Raw genomic sequence first — 23,564 nt, 5'->3', positions numbered from 1 at the left:
TATTCTAAACTGTTTCGTGCACTATGACTCACGATTTTAGGGTCCCAAAGAGAATTCCATGGTTGTTGAACCCCAAGGTGCGCTTACATGTCGGTTATCAACAATCGCAGTTTTGGTCGATTCTGGCCCGTTCATGGACTATTGTTGAACCCCGGGGTGCGTTTACGTGTCGGTCATCGATACTCACGATTTTTGTCGAATCTGACCCGTTTCACGGACTATTACTCACCATTTTGGGGTCCCAAAGCGATTTCCATGGTTATCGAACCCCAAGGTGTGCTTATGTGTCGGTCATCAACACTCACAATTTTGGCTAATTCTGGTCCGTTTCGTGGACTATTACTCACGATTCTGGCTCATTTTGGGGTCCCGGAGCGATTTTCACGATTGAGGATCCCAGGGTGTGTTTGCATGTCCAGCGTCAATACTCACAATATTGGTGAATTCTGACTGTTGCGTGGACTATTACTCACTATTTTGGGGTCACGGAGTGATTTGCATAGTTGTTGAACCCCAATGCAGTTTTGGCCGATTGTAGCCCGTTGCGTGGACCATTACTCACTGTTTTGGGGTCTCGGGGTGATTTCCACCATTGGTGAACTCCGAGGTGTGTTTACGTGTCGGTCATCAACACTCACAATATTTGCCAATTCTGGTCCGTTTCGTGGACTATTACTCACCATTTTGGGGTCCCAGAGCGATTTCCATGATTGACAATCCCCGGGTGCGTTTACGCGTCTGTCATCAACACTCACAGTTTCGCCAATTCTGACACGTTTTTTGGACTATTATTTACGGTTTTGGGGGCCCAAAGCGATTTGCATAGTTGTTGAATCCCAAGGTGCGCTTACGTGTCGGTCATCAACACTCGCAGTTTTGGCCGATTTTGGCCCATTTCATGGACTTTTACTCACCGTTTTGGGGTCCAAAAGTGATTTCCATGGTTGTTGAACCCCAATGTGTGCTTACGTGTAGGTCATCTAGACTCACGATTTGGGCCGATTCTGGCCTGTTTCTGGGACTATTACTCAGTTTTGGGGTCCCGAAGTGATTTCCAAGATTGATGAACCCCGGGTTGCGTTTATGTGTCGTCATAACCACTCACCATTTTGGCCAATTCCTGTCTGTTTCATGGACTATTACTCACCGTTTTGGGGCCCCGGAGCGATTTTCACGATTGACAATCCCAGGGTGCGTTTGCATGTCCGTCGTCAGCACTCACAGTTTTGGCCAATTCTGACACATTTCATGGACTATTACTAACCGTTTTGGGGTCCCGAAGTGATTTGCATAGTTGTTGAACCCCAAGGTGCGCTTATGTGTCGGTTATCAACATTCGCGGTTTTTGTCGATTCTAAACTATTTCGTGCACAATGACTCACGATTTTAGGGTCCCAAAGCGAATTCCATGGTTGTTGAACCCCAAGGTGCGCTTACATGTCGGTCATCAACAATCGCAGTTTTGGTCGATTCTGGCCCGTTCATGGACTATTGTTGAACCCTGGGGTGCGTTTACGTGTCGGTCATCCATACTCACGATTTTTGTCGAATCTGACCCATTTCATGGACTATTACTCACCATTTTGGGGTCCCAAAGCGATTTCCATGGTTGTCGAACCCCAAGGTGTGCTTATGTGTCGGTCATCAACACTCACAATTTTGGCTAATTTTGGTCCATTTCGTGGATTATTACTCACGATTCTGGCCCGTTTTGGGGCCCGGAGCGATTGTCACGATTGAGGATCCCAGGGTGTGTTTGCATGTCCAGCGTCAATACTCACAATTTTGGCGAATTCTGACCGTTTCGTGGACTATTACTCACTATTTTAGGGTCACGGAGTGATTTGCATAGTTATTGAACCCCAAGGCAGTTTTGGCCGATTGTAGCCCGTTGTGTGGACCATTACTCACTATTTTGGGGTCTCGGGGTGATTTCCACGATTGGTGAACTCTGAGGTTCATTTACGTGTCGGTCATCAACACTCACAATATTTGCCAATTCTGGCCCGTTTCGTGGACTATTACTCACCATTCTGGGGTCCCAGAGCGATTTCCATGATTGACAATCCCCGGGTGTGTTTACGCGTCTGTCGTCAACACTCACAGTTTTGACAATTCTGACACGTTTTTTGGACTATTACTTACGGTTTTAGGGGCCCAAAGCGATTTGCATAGTTGTTGAACCCCAAGGTGCGCTTACGTGTCGGTCATCAACACTCACAGTTTTGGCCGATTCTGGCCCATTTCATGGATTTTACTCATCGTTTTGGGGTCCCAAAGCGATTTCCATGGTTGTTGAACCCCAATGTGTGCTTACGTGTTGGTCATCGAGACTCGCGGTTTGGGCCGATTCTGGCCCATTTCTTGGACTATTACTCAGTTTTGGGGCCCCGTAGTGATTTCCACGATTGATGAACCTCGGGTTGTGAGGGAGTCCTGGACTAGGGGGTGTCTGGATAGCCGAACTATCATCATCGGCCGGACTCCAAGACTATGAAGATACAAGATTGAAGACTTCGTTCCATGTCCGGATGGGACTTTCCTTGGCGTGGAAGGCAAGCTTGGCGATACGGATATGTAGATCTCCTACCATTGTAACCGACTCTGTGTAATCCTAGCCCTCTCCGGTGTCTATATAAACCGGATGGCTTTAGTCCGTAGGACGAACAACAATCATACCATAGGCTAGCTTCTAGGGTTTAGCCTCCTTGATCTCGTAGTAGATCTACTCTTGTAACACACATCATCAATATTAATCAAGCAGGACGTAGGGTTTTACCTCCATCAAGAGGGCCCGAACCTGGGTAAAACATCGTGTCCCTTGTCTCCTGTTACCATCCGCCTAGACGCATAGTTCGGGACCCCCTACCCGAGATCCGCCGGTTTTGACACCGACATTGGTGCTTTCATTGAGAGTTCCTCTGTGTCGTCACCGATAGGCTCGATGGATTCTTCGATCATCATCAATGACGCAGTCCAGGGTGAGACCTTCCTCCACAGACAGATCTTCGTATTCGGCGGCTTTGCACTGCTGGCCAATTCGCTTGGCCATCTGGAGCAGATCGAAAGCTACGCCCCTGGCCGTCAGGTCAGATTTGGAAGTTTGAACTTCACGGCTGACATCCGCGGGGACTTGATCTTCGATGGATTCGAGCCACAGCCAAGCGCGCCGCACTGTCACGACCGACATGATCTAGCTCTGCAGCCGGACAGTACCCTGGAGGCCGCACTCGAGCCCGCTCCGATCTTCAATTCGGAGCCGGCTGCGCAGATCGAGGATGGATGCCTAGAAACCGCCTCGGGGGCTGCAACCTCTACGGCGATAGAGCCGAACACTGACCTTGTCCCTCATGAAGCTCGTGACTCCGAGGTGCCGGACTCCTCGCCAGACTCCGAACCTCCCGCGCCCCCTCCAATCGAATCCGGTTGGGCGCCGATCATGGAGTTCACCGCAGCGGACATCTTTCAACACTCACCTGTCGGCGACATCTTGAGTTTGCTAAAGTATCTCTCGTTATCAGGAGAGCCCTGGCCGGACTGCGGTCAGGACGGTTGGGATGCGGACGACGAAGAAATTCAACGCCCACCCACGACCCACTTAGTAGCCACTGTCGACGATCTAACCGACATGCTAGACTACGACTCCGAAGACATCGACGGTATGGACGACGATGCCGGAGACGACCAAGAACCAGCGCCTACCGGGCACTGGAAAGCCACCTCATCATATGACATATACATGGTGGATATCCCAAAGGATGGGAATGGCGAAGGAACAGCGGAGGATGACCCCTCTAAGAAACAGCCCAAGCGCCGGCGTCAGCGGCTCCTCTCTAAATCCTGCCACAGCAAGAATGAAGATTCCGGCACCAGAGATAATAACACACCGGACAATGCCGAAGACAACCCACTCCAGCAAGATTCAGCGCAGGAGGATGGAGACGCCAGCCCTCATGAGACAGCGGCAGAAGAAGAGGTAGAGGACTATATGCCTCCCTCCGGAGACGAGGTAAGCCTCGAAGATGACGAATTCATCGTGCCTGAGGATCCCGTAGAACAAGAGCATTTCAAACGCAGGCTTATGGCCACGGCAAACAGCCTCGAGAAAAAGCAGCAACAGCTTGGAGCTGATCAAGATCTGCTAGCCGACAGATGGACTGAAGTCCTCGCGGCTGAAGAGCATGAGCTCGAACGCCCCTCCAAAAGCTACCCGAAACACAAGCTGCTCCCCCGATTAGAGGAGGAGGCGTATGAACCTACATCACCAGCAGACAATACGGCTGATCGACCACCCCATGGTCGCGACAGAGAGGCCCCTAGGCCCTTCACTAGAACCGTACCCCGGCATCGCTCGAAAAGCACAAGGCCACAGGGGAACGCTCCAGACTTGCGAGATATATTGGAGGATAAGGCAAGACAATCAAGATCGATCTATGGATCACGTGGGCGCCCCATGATACGTGACGACAACCGTCGCGCCGGACACAGTAAGTCCGGCAGGGCCGAACAAAATAGACAAAGCTCTTTCGAGCTCCGTCGTGATATCGCCCAGTACAGAGGCGCCGCACACCCACTATGCTTCATAGATGAAGTAATGGATCATCAAATCCCCGAAGGGTTTAAACCCGTGAATATTGAATCTTACGATGGAACCACAGACCCCGCGGTTTGGATCGAAGACTATGTCCTCCACATCCACATGGCCCGCGGTGACGATCTTCACACCATCAAATATCTCCCACTCAAACTTAAAGGACCAGCCCGGCATTGGCTTAACAGCTTGCCAGCAGAGTCAATCAGGAGTTGGGAAGACCTGGAAGCCGCATTCCTCGATAACTTCCAAGGTACGTATGTGCGACCACCAGACGTTGATGACCTAAGCCACATAATTCAGCAGCCAGACGAATCGGCCAGACAATTCTGGACACGGTTCTTAACCAATAAAAACCAAATCGTCGATTGTCCGGATGCGGAGGCCCTCGCGGCCTTCAAGCATAACATCCGCGACGAGTGGCTTGCTCGGCACCTGGGACAGGAAAACCCGAAATCCATGGCAGCCCTGACATCACTCATGACCCGCTTCTGCGCGGGTGAGGACAGCTGGCTAGCACGCAGCAACAACCTCAGCAAAAATTCTGGCAGTCCGGATATCAAGGACCGTAATGGCAGGTCGCTTCGCAACAAAAACAAATGCCACACTAATGGCAATAATAGTGAAGATACGTCAGTCAATGCCGGATTCAGAGGCTCTAAACCCGGTCAGCGGAAAAAGCCATTCAAAAGAACTACTCCGGGTCCGTCCAATTTGGACCGAATACTCGACCGCTCATGTCAGATACATGGCACCCCCGAAAAGCCAGCCAACCACACCAACAGGGACTATTGGGTATTCATGCAGGCAGGCAAGTTAATTGCCGAAAACATGACAAGGGGCTGCATAGCGATGACCATGAAGAGACCCGACCGCCAAACAATAGAGGACAGAAGGGTTTTCCCCCACAGGTGCGGACGGTGAACATGATATACGCAACGCACATACCCAAAAGGGAGCGGAAGCATGCACTCAGGGATGTATACGCGATGGAGCCAGTTGCCCTGAAGTTCAATCCATGGTCCTCCTGCCCGATCACTTTTGACCGAAGGGACCACCCCACCAGCATCCGCCACGGCGGATTCGCCGCATTGGTTTTACACCCAATCGTCGATGGATTTCACCTCACCAGAGTCCTGATGGACGGCGGCAGCAGCCTGAATCTGCTTTATCAGGATACAGTGAGCAAAATGGGCATAGACCCCTCAAGGATTAAACCTACCAAGGCGACCTTTAAAGGCGTCATACCAGGTGTAGAAGCCAATTGTACAGGCTCAGTTACACTGGAAGTGGTCTTCGGATCCCCGGATAACTTCCGAAGCGAGGAGTTAATCTTCGACATAGTTCCATTCCGCAGCGGCTATCATGCTTTGCTCGGACATACCGTGTTCGCAAAGTTCAACGCGGTGCCGCACTACGCATACCTCAAGATGAAGATGCCAGGCCCTCGAGGAGTCATCACGGTTAACGGAAACACTGAACACTCTCTCCGAACGGAGGAACACACAGCGGCTCTCGCGGCAGAAGTACAGTGCAGCCTCTTAAGGCAATTATCGAGTCCGGCCGTTAAGCGACTGGACATGGCTAAATGCGCCCGGAGTAACCTACAACAAGACCACCTGGCACGTTCCGAGCACGCGTAGCAGTGCGGCCCCAACCCCAGCCCCTGTAAAACGTCAAGGCAGGTCCTTCGCGTACACCATTATGCTCTGAAGATACCATGGGCATGGGGAGAGGGGCACGACCACGATAGGCCCAGACTGCAGCTCAACCACACCAGGGGCTCTCAAGTGTGTCGTTCTTTTTTTTCTTTTTCCTTTTTTATTACCCACAGGACTCCGTTCGCCAGAGGCCCTGTCCGGCAGCAGACCTGCCGAACTCACGATGCAACAACCAGGGGAGGAGAAAGGCTACAATGAATATCCAGGTGGTCTCCATTATGAGCATCAAATCTGTTTTATTCACCATTCCATAGCCTACCCCTGGAGGGGGACATGTTTAATAGTCCCACCCCTTGCTTATCACACCATTTGTATCATTCTGCATTTACATCAGTTTTTCTTGAATAAGTAATGCAACACCTTTTTTGCTCCCAATTGCATTTCTTTCTTATACATATGTTCATTTATGACATGTTGCATCCGTACATTTTGGGGTACGGCTAAATACACCAGGGGCTTATGTTTCCCGCATCATGGTGTGATAAGTCCGAACACTTTCACAAGTGCGGCACCCCGAACTTATAGCATTATATGCATCGGCTCGAAATCATGTCTTAGGTCAATAGTTGGGTTTGCCCGGCTCCCATGTTTTGGTACCTTACGTTCCGTTGTATCGGCTAAGGTAGCACTGGGAGAACCACTGCGATTGCGCCCCAGTTGAGCTGGGCGAGCGCCTCAGTGGAGAAAGCTAAAACTGACCGTCATGATGAGGCGAGAGCTGGTCGTTGTTCAAGAGGTTTTTTGCGAGTCCTTAAAGACTTATGCCGCTTAGAGTGAGGAGCCGGCTTTTGTCCGGCCCGGGCGTGGATAGCGCCCCAAATTCGGCCTCCCGAAGACTAGGGGCTTCGCCAAAATTTAAAATTATAGAATTCTAAGGCTAAGTGAGAGTGTTCAAGCATTATAGGTCCGGTTGCCTTGTTCGTTGTGTTGAGCGCCTCCCTAGATGGACCCAAAAATGGGAACAAGAGTGCTCAAGTTTATCCCGAACACCCCAGCACTCGTGGCATGGGGGCTGAAGCCGACGACTTGCCATCTCTTAGATTTGATAAACAGCAGCACATAAGGTAATATTTTAAATTAACAAGCGTTGCTTAGCGCATATGAACTAAGTTTTCAGCGCACAGGATAACAAAATGCGAGTCTACTCAAATATTACATCTTTGGAGCACTCACCCGCAATAGTGTGGGCACCCTTCAGGACACTCTTATAATACATCTCGGGCGTGCGGTGCTCCTTGCCCTGCGGTGGCGGGTCCGTCACAAGCTTCTGGGCATCCATCTTGCCCCAGTGCACCTTTGCGCAGGCAAGGGCCCGACGGGCACCTTCAATACATGCGGAGTGCTTGATGACTTCAACCCACGGGCACGCATCCACCAGCTGCCGCACCAGGCTGAAGTAGCTCCCAGGCATGGCCTCCTTAGGCCACAGCCGAACTATGAGGCCCTTCATGGCCTATTCGGCCGCCTTGTGGAGCTCGACCAGCTGCTTCAGCTGGTCGCTAAGGGGCACCGGATGTCCGGCCTCAGCATACTGAGACCAGAAGACCTTCTCCGTCGAGCTCCCCTCCTCGACCCGGTAGAACACGGTAGCATCGGACACGCTGCGAGGAAGATCTGCGAACGCTCCTGGAGAGCTCCAAATTCGGGTAAGCGACAGGTAATTAACACTCACATGCTTACTTTGAATGAAAAATGCCTTACCCGCTGCTATTTTCTTCAATGCCTCGATTTCTTGGAGGGCTTTGTAGGCTTTGGCCTTAGCGGCTTTGGCACTCTCAAGAGCCGTTGCAAGCTCAGACTCTCGAGTCTTCGAGTCACGCTCCAGGCTCTCATGTTTTTTCACGAGATCCTGGAGCTCTTGTTGTACCTCCGCCACCCGCGCCTCCTGCTTCTCTCGCTCGGTGCGCTCCGCGGCCGCATTACGTTCGGCCGCGGCCACCGCCTCCTTCAGGGTCACCACCTCGTTAGTGGCCCCTGCAATACCCATGTTATCCTTGTCATTCTTCTTGCAACCAAAATCCTTTTCTGTAAGGTACAATTTTAATAAGGTGTTACTCACCTTCCTTGTCCTCGAGCTGCTTCTTGGCACGGACGAGCTTGTTCTCGGACCGCTCGAGGCTTTGCTTCAAAGCATTGACCTCCACAGTCAATGCGGCAGAGGTCAGCAGCGCAGCCTGCAATCCCATATTGACATATTTTTTATGACTCCTGCGTATATCTTTTTAGATCCTCAGTCCGGCTTTTCTTTCCGAACACCGAACCGAGCATCAGGGGCTACTGTCTATGCGGTACTATTTTACATACATAAAATTCTTACCTCAAAGCCTGTTAGAAGGCAGCTGCAGGCTTCGGTCAGCCCGCTCTTGGCGAGCTGAACCTTATGAATCACCGCACTCATGACAGTGCGGTGTTCCTCTTCGATGGAGGCGCCGTTGAGCGCCTCCAGCAAGCTATCCGGCGCCTCCGGTTGGACGGAGGCTGCCGGCGTCACGGTCTTGCCCTTCTTACGAAGGGGTCACCCGCCGGACTCCAGAGCCACTATGGGTTCCGGGGCCGAGTCCGGTGCAAAGTCCGGGATGTTGTCCTGCGACACCTCCGGGGCCTCCTCCTCCTGGTGGGTCCATTCCCGGGATCCCACCTCGGCATCGTCCGCGTCACGGGGGGTGGAGGCGGTCGGAAGAGAATCCATATCCGACGCACCTAAGGACCCGCTCGATGAAGCGGGAAGATCATCCTTGGGCGGACTGCAGGGTTGTATGCGGCATTAGAAAGACATGGCGTGGCAAAAAAGAAAAACCATGAAGTTATTCGGGAGTCCGGATACTTACGATCTCGCCAGGGGCTTGGCCCTTGGAGGCCAGTCCTCGTCGTCGTCACTGGCGTTGGCAGAGCAGTCTGGGAAAAGAGTTTTTCCCTTCTTGGACCCTTCGGCCTCCCTCGTTGGGGAGGCCTTCCTTTTCCTCCCTCCCCCCGCTGGGGGAGAGGCTTTCTTCTCCTCCTCACCTTTGTGAGAGGAGTCGGCCTCGGAGTCGTCATCCGATAACACCTGAAAAACGGGAACTCTTCCGAGTGCCCGTGGCCTTCTTCTTCGGCACCACGTGGGGTGCCGGAGCCAGCAACCCCGTTAGGCAGGCGTCCGCTGGGTCCTCTGGTAATGGAGCCGGACAGATAGTCTATTCGGCCTTCTTCAGCCAGCCCTGTCAAAGGAAAGGGAGTTTAGATCCCGCATAGAGTCAAACTATGGAAAACAAACGTCCCGTTAAGGACAAAATCACTTACCTCGTCAGCCGGACGCTGCGAGCTGAATCCGTGATCTTCGATAGCGGATGCGGGAGCCTCGGCGCCCTTGAATAGCACCTTCCAGACATCTTCGTACGTAGTGTCGAAGAGCCCGCTCAAAGTCTGGTGCTGCGCCGGATCGAACTCCCACATGTTGGAGCCACGTCGTTGGCACGGGAGAATCTGGCGAATGAGCATGACCTGGACTACGTTGACGAGCTTGAGCTTCTTGTCCACTAGCTTTTGGATACAGGCTTGGTGTCCGGTCAGCTCCTCCGAATCACCCCAAGTCCAGACGCTCTCTCTCCAGGAGGTGAGCCGTGTGGGGATGCCAGATCTGAATTCGGGGGCCACTGCCCATTCAGGGTAACGTGGCTCGGTGATGTAGAACCACCCCGGTTGCCACCCCTTAATGGTTTCCACGAAAGTGCCCTCAAGCCATTTAACGTTGGACATCCTGCCCACCATGGTGCCTCCGCACTCCGCTTGGCTGCCCTTCACAACCTTCGGCTTGACACTAAAGGTCTTGAGCCACAAGCCGAAGTGGGGCTGGATGCAGAGGAAGGCCTCACACACGACGATAAACGCCGAGATGTTGAGGATGAAATTCGGGGCCAGATCATGGAAATCCAGGCCATAGTAGAACATGAGCCCCCGGACAAAGGGATGGAGTGGGAAGCCCAGTCCGCGGAGGAAATGGGTGAGAAATACTACCCTCTCATGGGGCCTGGGGGTGGGGATGAGCTCTCCCTCGTCGGTGAGCCGATGCGCGATGTTGCTGGATAAATATCCGGCGCTGCACAGCTTCTGGATGTGCCACTCCGTGACGGAGGAGGCCATCCACTTGCCTCCCGCTTCGGACATAGTTGGAGAAGGTTGAGGTGAGATGTGCGGACTTGGGCGCTGGAGCTCGAGTTCACGGAGATGGATAAGCCAAGGAGGAAGAAGGCGCAGGTAAAAGGGTTGGATCTTTATCCCCTTATATGGGCGGACACAAACATGCATCCCCACCGGCCTGATAAAACTCGCTTATCCCCCAAGCGCCGCAATCAATGGCGCGGTTGGGTTACCCACGTCCGTATTGATGGGAATCCCGGAATAAGGGGAACACGATCTCTGCTTCGACAAGACGTGCCAAGGAAACCGCTTAGCTAAACGCACTGAGGTGGTACAATAAAAACAATTCGAGTAAAGGCTTGGTAGTGGTGTGATGTCACGCCACGAAATACGTCAGCAGATTGAACTTGTGTAAATATTATTCTCTCTACGGTGGTATGTGGAATTTATTTTGCAGAGCCGGACACTATCCTGGTGTTCACAATCTTCTATAAATTATTCGGAGGAGGAACCCGCCTTGCAATGCTGAAGACAATATGCGCGCTGGACTCGTCATCATTGAAGCCTGGTTCAGGGGCTACCAAGGGAGTCCTGGACTAGGGGGTGTCCGGATAGCCGAACTATCATCATCGGCCGGACTCCAAGACTATGAAGATACAAGATTGAAGACTTCGTCCCGTGTCCGGATGGGACTTTCCTTGGCGTGGAAGGCAAGCTTGGCGATACGGATATGTAGATCTCCTACCATAGTAACCGACTCTGTGTAACCCTAGCCCTCTCCGGTGTCTATATAAACCGGATGGCTTTAGTCCGTAGGACGAACAACAATCATACCATAGGCTCGCTTCTAGGGTTTAGCCTCCTTGATCTCGTGGTAGATCTACTCTTGTAACACACATCATCAATATTAATCAAGCAGGACGTAGGGTTTTACCTCCATCAAGAGGGCCCGAACCTAGGTAAAACATCGTGTCCCTTGTCTCCTGTTACCATCCGCCTAGACGCACAGTTCGGGACCCCCTACCCGAGATCCGCCGGTTTTGACACCGACAGGTTGCGTTTATGGGTCAGTCATAACCACTCACAATTTTGGCCAATTCTTGTCCGTTTCGTGGACTATTACTCACCGTTTTGGGGTCCCAGAGTGATTTTCACGATTGACAACCCCAGGGTGCGTTTGCATTTCCATCGTCAACACTCATAGTTTTGGCCAATTATGACCCGTTTCGTGGACTATTACTAACCGTTTTGGGGTCCCGAAGCGATTTGCATAGTTGTTGAACCCCAAGGTGCGCTTACGTGTCGGTTATCAACACTCACGGTTTTTGTCCATTCTAACCTGTGTCATGCACTATGACTCACAGTTTTGGGGTCCCAAAGCAAATTTCATGGTTGTTCAACCCCAAGGCGCGCTTACATGTCGGTCATCATCAATCGCAGTTTTGGTCGATTCTGGCCCGTTTCATGGACTATAGTCCACGAAACGGACCAGAATTGGCAAAAATTGTGAGTGTTGATGACAGACACGTAAATGCACCTCGGAGTTCACCAATCGTGGAAATCACTCCGAGACCCCAAAACAGTGAGTAATAGTCCACGAAACGGGCTAGAATCGGCCAAAACTGTCTTGGGGTTCAACAACTATGCAAATCACTCCGTGACCCCAAAACAGTGAGTAATAGTCCACGAAATGGTCGAAATTCGCCAAAACTCACAATTTTGGCAATACTCACAGTTTTGGCGAATTTTGACCGTTTCATGGACTATTACTCACTGTTTTGGGGTCACGGAGTAATTTGCATAGTTGTTGAACACCAAGACAGTTTTGGCCGATTCTAGCCCGTTTCGTGGACTATTACTCACTGTTTTGGGGTCCCGGAGTGATTTCCACGATTGGTGTACTCCGAGGTGCGTTTATGTGTCGGTCATCAACACTCACAATTTTTGCCAATTCTGGTCCATTTCGTGGACTATTACTCACCCTTTTGGGGTCCTAGAGCGATTTCCATGATTGACAATTCCTGGGGTGTGTTTACACGTCTGTCATCAACACTCACAGTTTTGCCAATTCTGACACGTTTTGTGGACTATTACTTACCGTTTTGGGGGCCAAAGCGATTTGCATAGTTGTTGAACCCCAAGGTGCGCTTACGTGTCGGTCATCAACACTTGCAGTTTTGGCCGATTCTGTCCCATTTCGTGGACTTTTACTCACCGTTTGGGGTCCCAAAGCGATTTCCATGGTTCTTGAACCCCAATGTGTGCTTACATGTTGGTCGTTGGGACTCGCAGTTTGGGCCGATTCTGGCCCGTTTCTTGGACTATTACTTAGTTTTGGGGTCCCGAAGTGATTTCCACGATTGACGAACCCCGGGTTGCGTTTATGTGTCGGTCATAACCACTCACAATTTTGGCCAATTCTTCTCCGTTTCGTGGACTATTACTCACCGTTTTGGGGTCCCGGAGCGATTTTCACGATTGACAATCCCAGGGTGCGTTTGCATGTCCGTCGTCAACACTCACAATTTTTGCCAATTCTGACCCGTTTCGTGGAGTATTACTTACCGTTTTGGGGTCCCGAAGCGATTTGCATAGTTGTTGAACCCCAAGGTGCGCTTATGTGTCGGTTATCAACACTCACGGTTTTTGTCGATTCTAACCTGTTTCGTGCACTATGACTCACGGTTTTGGGGTCCCAAACCGAATTACAGGGTTGTTGAACACCAAGGTGCGCTTACATGTCGGTCATCAACAATCGCAGTTTTGGTCGATTCTGGCCCGTTTCATGGACTATAGTCCACGAAACGGACCAGAATTGGCAAAAATTGTGAGTGTTGATGACTGACACGTAAACGCATGTCGGAGTTCATCAATCGTGGAAATCACTCCGAGACCCCAAAACAGTGAGTAATAGTCCATGAAACAGGCTAGAATCGGCCAAAACTATCTTGGTGTTCAACAACTATGGAAATCACTCTGTGACCCCAAAACAGTGAGTAATAGTCCACGAAATGGTCAGAATTCGCCAAAACTGTTTGAATTGACGCCGGACATGCAAACACACCATGGGGATCGTCAATCATGAAAATCGCTCCGGGACCCCAAAACGGTCCATGAAACGGACCAGAATTAGCCAAAATTGTGAGTGTAGATGACCGACATATAAGCACACATTGGGGTTCGACAACCATGGAAATCGCCTTGGGACCCCAAAATGGTGAGTACTAGTCCATGAAACCGGTTAAACTCGACAAAAACCACGAGTATCAATGACCGATACGTAAACGCACCACGGGGTTCAACAATAACTCACCATTTTGGGGTTCCAGAGCGATTTCCTTGATTGACAATCCCCAGGGTGCGTTTACGCGTCTGTCGTCAACACTCACAGTTTTGCCAATTCTGACACGTTTTGTGGACTATTACTTATCATTTTGGGGGCCTAAAGGGATTTGCATAATTGTTGAACCCCACGGTGCGTTTATGTGTCGGTCATCAACACTCGCAGTTTTGGCCAATTCTGGCCCATTTCATGGACTTTTACTCACCGTTTTGGGGTCCCAAAGCGATTTCCATGGTTGTTGAACCCTAATGTGTGCTTACGTATTGGTCGTCGAGACTCGCGGTTTGGGTTCATTCTGGCCCATTTCTTGGACTATTACTCAGTTTTGGGGTCCCGAAGTGATTTCCACGATTGACGAACCCTGGGTTGCCTTTATGTGTCGGTCATAACCACTCACAATTTTGGCCAATTCTTCTCCGTTTCGTGGACTATTACTCACTGTTTTGGGGTCCCGGAGCGATTTTCACGATTGACAATCCCAGGGTGCGTTTGCATGTCCATCGTCAACACTCACAGTTTTGGCCAATTCTGACCCGTTTCGTGGACTATTACTAACCGTTTAGGGTCCGAAAGCGAATTCCATGGTTGTTGAATCCCAAGGTGCGCTTACATGTCGGTCATCAACAATCGCAGTTTTGGTCGATTCTGGCCCGTTTCATGGACTATTGTTGAACCCCGGGGTGCGTTTATGTGTCGGTCATCGATACTCACGGTTTTTGTCGAGTCTGACCCGTTTTGTGGACTATTACTCACCATTTTGGGGTCCCAAAGCGATTTCCATGGTTGTCGAACCCCAAGGTGTTCTTATGTATCGGTCATCAACACTCCTAATTTTGGCTAATTCTGGTCCATTTCGTGGACTATTACTCATGATTCTGGCCCGTTTTGGGGTTCCAGAGCGATTTTCACGATTGACGATCCCCATGGTGTGTTTGCATGTCCAGCGTCGATACTCACAGTTTTGGCGAATTTTGACCGTTTCATGGACTATTACTCACTGTTTTGGGGTCACGGAGTAATTTGCATAGTTGTTGAACACCAAGACAGTTTTGGCCGATTCTAGCCCGTTTCGTGGACTATTACTCACTGTTTTGGGGTCTCGGAGTGATTTCCATGATTGGTGTACTCCGAGGTGCGTTTATGTGTCGGTCATCAACACTCACAACTTTTGCCAATTCTGGTCCATTTCGTGGATTATTACTCACCCTTTTGGGGTCCCGGAGCGATTTCCATGATTGACAATTCCCGGGGTGTGTCTACACGTCTGTCATCAACAGTCACAGTTTTGCCAATTCTGACACGTTTTGTGGACTATTACTTACCGTTTTGGGGGCCAAAGTGATTTGCATAGTTGTTGAACCCCAAGGTGCGCTTACGTGTCGGTCATCAACACTTGCAGTTTTGGCCGATTCTGTCCCATTTCGTGGACTTTTACTCACCGTTTTGGGGTCCCAAAGTGATTTCCATGGTTCTTGAACCCCAACGTGTGCTTACATGTTGGTCGTTGGGACTCGCAGTTTGGGCCGATTCTGGCCCGTTTCTTGGACTATTACTCAGTTTTGGGGTCCCGAAGTGATTTCCACGATTGACGAACCCCGGGTTGCGTTTATGTGACGGTCATAACCACTCACAATTTGGGCCAATTCTTGTCCGTTTTGTGGACTATTACTCACCGTTTTGGGGTCCCGGAGCGATTTTCAATATTGACAATCCCAGGGTGCGTTTGCATGTCCGTCGTCAACACTCACAATTTTTGCCAATTCTGACCCGTTTCGTGGAGTATTACTTACCGTTTTGGGGTCCCGAAGTGATTTGCATAGTTGTTGAACCCCAAGGTGCGCTTACGTGTCGGTTATCAACACTCACGGTTTTTCTCGATTCTAACCTGTTTCGTGCACTACGACTCACGGTTTTGGGGTCCCAAACCGAATTTCATGGTTGTTGAACACCAAGGTGCGCTTACATGTCGGTCATCAACAATCGCAGTTTTGGTCGATTCTGGCCCGTTTCATGGACTATAGTCCATGAAACGGACCAGAATTGGCAAAAATTGTGAGTGTTGATGACTGACACGTAAACGCATGTCGGAGTTCACCAATCGTGGAAATCACTCCGAGACCCCAAAACAGTGAGTAATAGTCCATGAAACAGGCTAGAATCGGCCAAAACTATCTTGGTGTTCAACAACCATGCAAATCACTCCATGACCCCAAAACAGTTAGTAATAGTCCACGAAATGGTCAGAATTCGCCAAAACTGTTTGAATTGACGCCGGACATGCAAACACACCATGGGGATCGTCAATCATGAAAATCGCTCCGGGACCCCAAAAGGGCCAGAATCGTGAGTAATAGTCCATGAAACGGACCAGAATTAGCCAAAATTGTGAGTGTTGATGACCGACACATAAGCACACCTTGGGGTTCGACAACCATGGAAATCACTTTGGGACCCCAAAATGGTGAGTACTAGTCCATAAAACTGAGTGTTGATGACCGACACATAAACGCACCATGGGGTTCAACAATTATGCAAATCCCTTTGGGGTCCGTTTCATGGACTTTTACTCACCGTTTTGGGGTCCCAAAGCGATTTCCATGGTTGTCGAACCCAAACGTGTGCTTACGTGTTGGTCGTCGAAATTCACTGTTTGGGCCGATTTCTGCCCGTATCTTGGACTATTACTCAGTTTTGAGATCCTGAAGTGATTTCCACGATTGACGAACCCCAGGCTGTGTTTATGTGTCGGTCATAACCACTAACAATTTTGGCCAATTTTTGTCCGTTTCGTGGACTATTACTCACCGTTTTGGGATCCCGGAGCGATTTTCACGATTGACAATCCCAGGGTGCGTTTGCTTGTCCGTTTTCAACACTCATAGTTTTGGCCAATTCTGACCCGTTTCGTGGACTATTACTAACCGTTTTGGGGTCCCGAAGCAATTTGCATAGTTGTTGAACCCCAAGGTGCGCTTACGTGTCAGTTATGAATACTCGTGGTTTTTGTCGATTCTAACGTGTTTCGTGCACTAGTACTCACGGTTTTGGGGTCCCAAAGCGAATTCCATGGTAGTCAAACCCCAAGGTGCGCTTACATGTCGGTCATCACCAATTGCAGTTTAGGTCGATTCTGACCCGTTTCATGGACTATTGTTGAACCCCGGGGTGCGTTTACGTGTCAGTCATCAATACTCACGGTTTTTGTTGAGTCTTACCCGTTTTATGGACTATTACTCACCATTTCTGGGTCCCAAAGCGATTTCCATGGTAGTCGAACCCGAATGTGTGCTTATGTGTCAGTCATCAACACACACAATTTTGGCTAATTCCGGTCCATTTCGTGGACTATTACTCACGCTTCTGGCCCGTTTTGGGGTCCCAGAGCGATTTTCACGATTGACGATCCCAGGATGTGTTTGCATGTCCGGCGTTAATACTCACAATTTTGGCGAATTCTGACCGTTTCATGGACTATTACTCACTGTTTTAGGGTCACGGAGTGATTTGCATAGTTGTTGAACCCCAAGGCAGTTTTGGCCGATTGTAGCCAGTTTCGTGGACTATTACTCACTGTTTTGGGGTATCAGGGTGATTTCCACGATTGGTGAACTCCGAGGTGCGTTTACGTGTCGGTCATCAACACTCAAAATATTTGCCAATTCTGGTCCATTTCGTGGACTATTACTCATCGTTTTGGGGTCCCAGAGCGATTTCCATGATTGACAATCCCCGCGGTGTGTTTACGCGTCTGTCGTCAACACTCACAGTTTTGCCAATTCTGACGCGTTTTATGGACTATTACTTACCATTTTGTTGGCCCAAAAGGATTTGCATAGTTGTTGAACCCCAAGGTGCGCTTACGTGTCAATCATCAACACTTGCAGTTTTGGCCGATTCTGGCCCGTTTCCTGGACTTTTACTCAATGTTTTGGGGGGCCCAAAGCGATTTCCATGGTTGTTGAACCCCAATATGTGCTTATGTGTTGGTCGTCGAGACTCATGGTTTGGGCCAATTCTGGCCCGTTTCTTGGACTATTACTCAGTTTTGGGGTCCCGAAGTATTTCCACGATTGACGAACCCCGGATTGCGTTTATGTGTCGGTCATAACTACTCACAATTTTGGCCAATTCTTGTCCGTTTTGTGGACTATTACTCACCGTTTTTGCGTCCCGGAGCAATTTTCACGATTGACAATCCCAGGGTGCATTTGCATGTCCGTCGTCAACACTCACAGTTGTGGCCAACTCTGACCCGTTTTGTGGACTATTACTAACCATTTTGGGGTCCCGAAGCAATTTGCATAGTTGTTGAACCCCAAGGTGCGCTTACGTGTCAGTTATGAATACTCGTGGTTTTTGTCGATTCTAACCTGTTTCGTGCACTAGTACTCACGGTTTTGGGGTCCCAAAGCGAATTCCATGGTAGTCGAATCCCAAGGTGCGCTTACATGTCGGTCATCAACAATTGCAGTTTTGGTCGATTATGACCCATTTCATGGACTATTGTTGAACCCTGGGGTGCGTTTACGTGTCGGTCATCAATACTCACGGTTTTTGTCGAGTCTTACCCGTTTTATGGACTATAACTCACCATTTTTGGGTCCCTAAGCGATTTCCATGGATGTCGAACCCGAATGTGTGCTTATGTGTCAGTCATCAACACACACAATTTTGGCTAATTCTGGTCCATTTCGTGGACTATTACTCACGATTCTGGCCCGTTTTGGGGTCCCGGAGTGATTTTCACGATTGACGATCCCAGGGCGTGTTTGCATGTCCGGCATCAATACTCACAATTTTGGCGAATTCTGACCATTTCATGGACTATTACTCACTATTTTAGGGTCATGGAGTGATTTGCATAGTTGTTGAACCCCAAGGCAGTTTTGGCCGATTGTAGCCCGTTTCATGGACTATTACTCACTTTTTTGGGGTATCGGGGTGATTTCCACGATTGGTGAACTACGATGTGCATTTACGTGTCGGTCATCAACACTCAAAATATTTGCCAATTCTGGTCTGTTTCATGGACTATTACTCATCGTTTTGGGGTCCCAGAGCGATTTCCATGATTGACAATCCCCGCGGTGCGTTTACGTGTCTGTCGTCAACACTCACAGTTTTGCCAATTCTGACGCGTTTTGTGGACTATTACTTACCGTTTTGGGGGCCCAAAAGGATTTGAATAGTTGTTGAACCCCAAGGTGCGCTTACGTGTCCATCATCAACACTTGCAGTTTTGGCCGATTCTGGCCCGTTTCGTGGACTTTTACTCAATGTTTTGGGGGTCCCAAAGCGATTTCCATGGTTGTTGAACCCCAATGTGTGCTTACGTGTTGGTCATCGAGACTCGCGGTTTGGGCCGATTCTGGCCTATTTCTTCGACTATTACTCAGTTTTGGGGTCCCGAAGTGATTTCCACGATTGACGAACCCCGGGTTGCGTTTATTTGTCGGTCATAACTACTCACAATTTTGGCCAATTCTTATCCGTTTCGTGGAATATTACTCAATGTTTTGGGATCCCAGAGCGATATCACGATTGACAATCCCAGGGTGCGTTTGCTTGTCCGTTTTCAACACTCATAGTTTTGGCCAATTCTGACCCGTTTCGTGGACTATTACTAACCGTTTTGGGGTCCCGAAGCGATTTGCATAGTTGTTGAACCCCAAGGTGCGCTTACATGTCAGTTATGAATACTCGTGGTTTTTGTCGATTCTAACCTGTTTCGTGCACTAGTACTCACGGTTTTGGGGTCCCAAAGCGAATTCCGTGGTAGCCGAACCCCAAGGTGCGCTTACATGTCGGTCATCAACAATTGCAGTTTTGGTCGATTCTGATCCGTTTCATGGACTATTGTTGAACCCCGGGGTGCGTTTACGTGTCGGTCATCAATACTCACGGTTTTTGTCGACTCTTACCCGTTTTATGGACTATTACTCACCATTTCTCTGTCCCAAAGCGATTTCCATGGTAGTCGAACCCGAATGTGTGCTTATGTGTCAGTCATCAACACACACAATTTTGGCTAATTCTGGTCCATTTCATGGACTATTACTCACGATTCTGGCCCTTTTGGGGTCCCGGAGCGATTTTCACGATTGACGATCCTAGGGTGTGTTTGCATGTCCGACGTCAATACTCACAATTTTGGCGAATTCTGACCGTTTCATGGACTATTACTCACTGTTTTAGGGTCACGGAGTGATTTGCATAGTTATTGAACCCCAAGGCAGTTTTGGCCGATTGTAGCCTGTTTCGTGGACTATCACTCACTGTTTTGGGGTATCAGGGTGATATCCATGATTGGTGAACTCCGAGGTGCGTTTTCGTGTCGGTCATCAACACTCAAAATATTTGCCAATTCTGGTCCATTTCGTGGACTATTACTCATCGTTTCGGGGTCCCAGAGCGATTTCCATGATTGACAATCCCCGCGGTGTGTTTACGCGTCTGTCGTCAACACTCACAGTTTTGCCAATTCTGACGCGTTTTGTGGACTATTACTTACCGTTTTGGGGGCCCAAAAGGATTTGCATAGTTGTTGAACCCCAAGGTGCGCTTACGTGTCAATCATCAACACTTGCAGTATTGGCCGATTCTGGCCCGTTTCGTGGACTTTTACTCAATGTTTTGGGGGTCCCAAAGCGATTTCCATGGTTGTTGAACCCCAATATGTGCTTATGTGTTGGTCGTCGAGACTCGTGGTTTGGGCCAATTCTGGCCCGTTTCTTGGACTATTACTCAGTTTTGGGGTCCCGAAGTGATTTCCACGATTGACGAACCCCGGGTTGCGTTTATGTGTCGGTCATAACTACTCACAATTTTGGCCAATTCTTGTCCGTTTCGTGGACTATTACTCACCGTTTTTGCGTCCCGGAGCGATTTTCACGATTGACAATCCCAGGGTGCGTTTGCATGTCCGTCGTCAACACTCACAGTTGTGGCCAACTCTGACCCGTTTTGTGGACTATTACTAACCATTTTGGGGTCCCGAAGCAATTTGCATAGTTGTTGAACCCCAAGGTGCGCTTACGTGTCAGTTATGAATACTCGTGGTTTTTGTCGATTCTAACCTGTTTCGTGCACTAGTACTCACGGTTTTGGGGTCCCAAAGCAAATTCCATGGTAGTTGAAGCCCAAGGTGCGCTTACATGTTGGTCATCAACAATTGCAGTTTTGGTCGATTCTGACCCGTTTCATGGACTATTATTGAACCCTGGGGTGCATTTACGTGTCGGTCATCAATACTCACGGTTTTTGTCGAGTCTTACCCGTTTTATGGACTATAACTCACCATTTCTGGGTCCCTAAGCGATTTCCATGGATGTCGAACCCGAATGTGTGCTTATGTGTCGGTCATCAACACACACAATTTTGGCTAATTCTGGTCCATTTCGTGGACTATTACTCACGATTCTGGCCCGTTTTGGGGTCCCGGAGCGATTATCACGATTGACGATCCCAGGGTGTGTTTGCATGTCCGGCATCAATACTCACAATTTTGGCGGATTCTGACCATTTCATGGACTATTACTCACTATTTTAGGGTCATGGAGTGATTTGCATAGTTGTTGAACCCCAAGGCAGTTTTGGCCGATTGTAGCCCGTTTCGTGGACTATTACTCACTTTTTTGGGGTATCGGGGTGATTTCCACGATTGGTGAACTACGATGTGCGTTTACGTGTCGGTCATCAACACTCAAAATATTTGCCAATTCTGGTCAGTTTCATGGACTATTACTCATCATTTTGGGGTCCCAGAGCGATTTCCATGATTGACAATCCCCGCGATGCGTTTATGCGTCTGTCGTTAACACTCACAGTTTTGCCAATTCTGACGCGTTTTGTGGACTATTACTTACCGTTTTGGGGGCCCAAAAGGATTTGAATAGTTGTTGAACCCCAAGGTGCGCTTACGTGTCCATCATCAACACTTGCAGTTTTGGCCGATTCTGGCCCGTTTCGTGGACTTTTACTCAATGTTTTGGGGGTCCCAAAGCGATTTCCATGGTTGTTGAACCCCAATGTGTGCTTACATGTTGGTCATCGAGACTATGGTTTGGGCCGATTCTGGCCTATTTCTTCGACTATTACTCAGTTTTGGGGTCCCGAAGTGATTTCCACGATTGACGAACCCCGAGTTGCGTTTATTTGTCGGTCATAACTACTCACAATTTTGGCCAATTCTTATCCATTTCGTGGAATATTACTCACCGTTTTGGGATCCCAGAGCGATTTTCACGATTGAGAATCCCAGGGTGCGTTTGCTTGTCCGTTTTCAACACTCATAGTTTTGGCCAATTCTGACCCATTTCGTGGAATATTACTAACCGTTTTGGGGTCCCGAAGCAATTTGCATAGTTGTTGAACCCCAAGGTGCGCTTACATGTCAGTTATGAATACTCGTGGTTTTTGTCGATTCTAACCTGTTTCGTGCACTAGTACTCACGGTTTTGGGGTCCCAAAGCAAATTCCATGGTAGTCGAACCCCAAGGTGCGCTTACATCTCGGTCATCAACAATTGCAGTTTAGGTCGATTCTGACCCGTTTCATGGACTATTGTTGAACCCCGGGGTGCGTTTACGTGTCAGTCATCGTTTTGGGGTCAAACTCGACAAAAACCGTGAGTATCGATGACCGACACGTAAACGCACCACGTTTTTGGGTCCCGGAGTGATTTTCACAATTGACAATGCCAGGGTGCGTTTGCATGTCCGTCGTCAACACTCACAGTTGTGGCCAACTCTGACCCGTTTTGTGGACTACTACTAACCGTTTTGGGGTCCCGAAGCGATTTGCATAGTTGTTGAACCCCAAGGTGCGCTTACATGTCGGTTATTAATACTCGTGGTTTTTCTCGATTCTAACCTGTTTCGTGCATTATTACTCACGGTTTTGGGGTCCCAAAGCGAATTCCATGGTAGTCAAACTCCAAGGTGCGCTTACATGTTGGTTATCAACAATTGCAATTTTGGTCGATTCGGACCTGTTTCATGGACTATTGTTGAACCCCGCGGTGCGTTTACGTGTCGGTCATCAATACTCACGGTTTTCATCGAGTCTTACCCGTTTTAAGGACTATTACTCACCATTTCTGGGTCCCTAAGCGATTTCCATGGTTGTCGAACCCGAATGTGTGCTTATGTGTCGGTCATCAACACACCCAATTTTGGCTAATTCTGGCCCGTTTTGGGGTCCCGGAGCGATTTTCACGATTGACGATCCCAGGGTGTGTTTGCATGTCCGGCATCAATACTGACAATTTTGGCGAATTCTGACCATTTCATGGACTATTACTCACTATTTTAGGGTCATGGAGTGATTTGCATAGTTGTTTAACACCAAGGCAGTTTTGGCCGATTGTAGCCCGTTTCGTGGACTATTACTCACTGTTTTGGGGTATCGGGGTGATTTCCACGATTGGTGAACTCCGATGTGCGTTTACGTGTCGGTCATCAACACTCAAAATATTTGCCAATTCTGGTCCGTTTCATGGACTATTACTCATCGTTTTGGGGTCCCAGAGCGATTTCCATGATTGACAATCCCCGCGGTGCGTTTACGCGTCTGTCGTCAACACTCACAGTTTTGCCAATTCTGACACGTTTTGTGGACTATTACTTACCGTTTTGGGGAACCAAAAGGATTTGCATAGTTGTTGAACCCCAAGGTGCGCATACGTGTCCATCATCAACACTTACAGTTTTGGCCGATTCTGACCCGTTTCGTGGACTTTTACTCCATGTTTTGGGGGTCCCAAAGCGATTTCCATGGTTGTTGAACCCCAATG

Source organism: Triticum dicoccoides, chromosome 4B (assembly GCF_002162155.2).
Source record: "Triticum dicoccoides isolate Atlit2015 ecotype Zavitan chromosome 4B, WEW_v2.0, whole genome shotgun sequence".
Lineage (NCBI taxonomy): Eukaryota > Viridiplantae > Streptophyta > Magnoliopsida > Poales > Poaceae > Triticum > Triticum dicoccoides.
Note: the sequence above shows the minus strand (reverse complement) of the source record.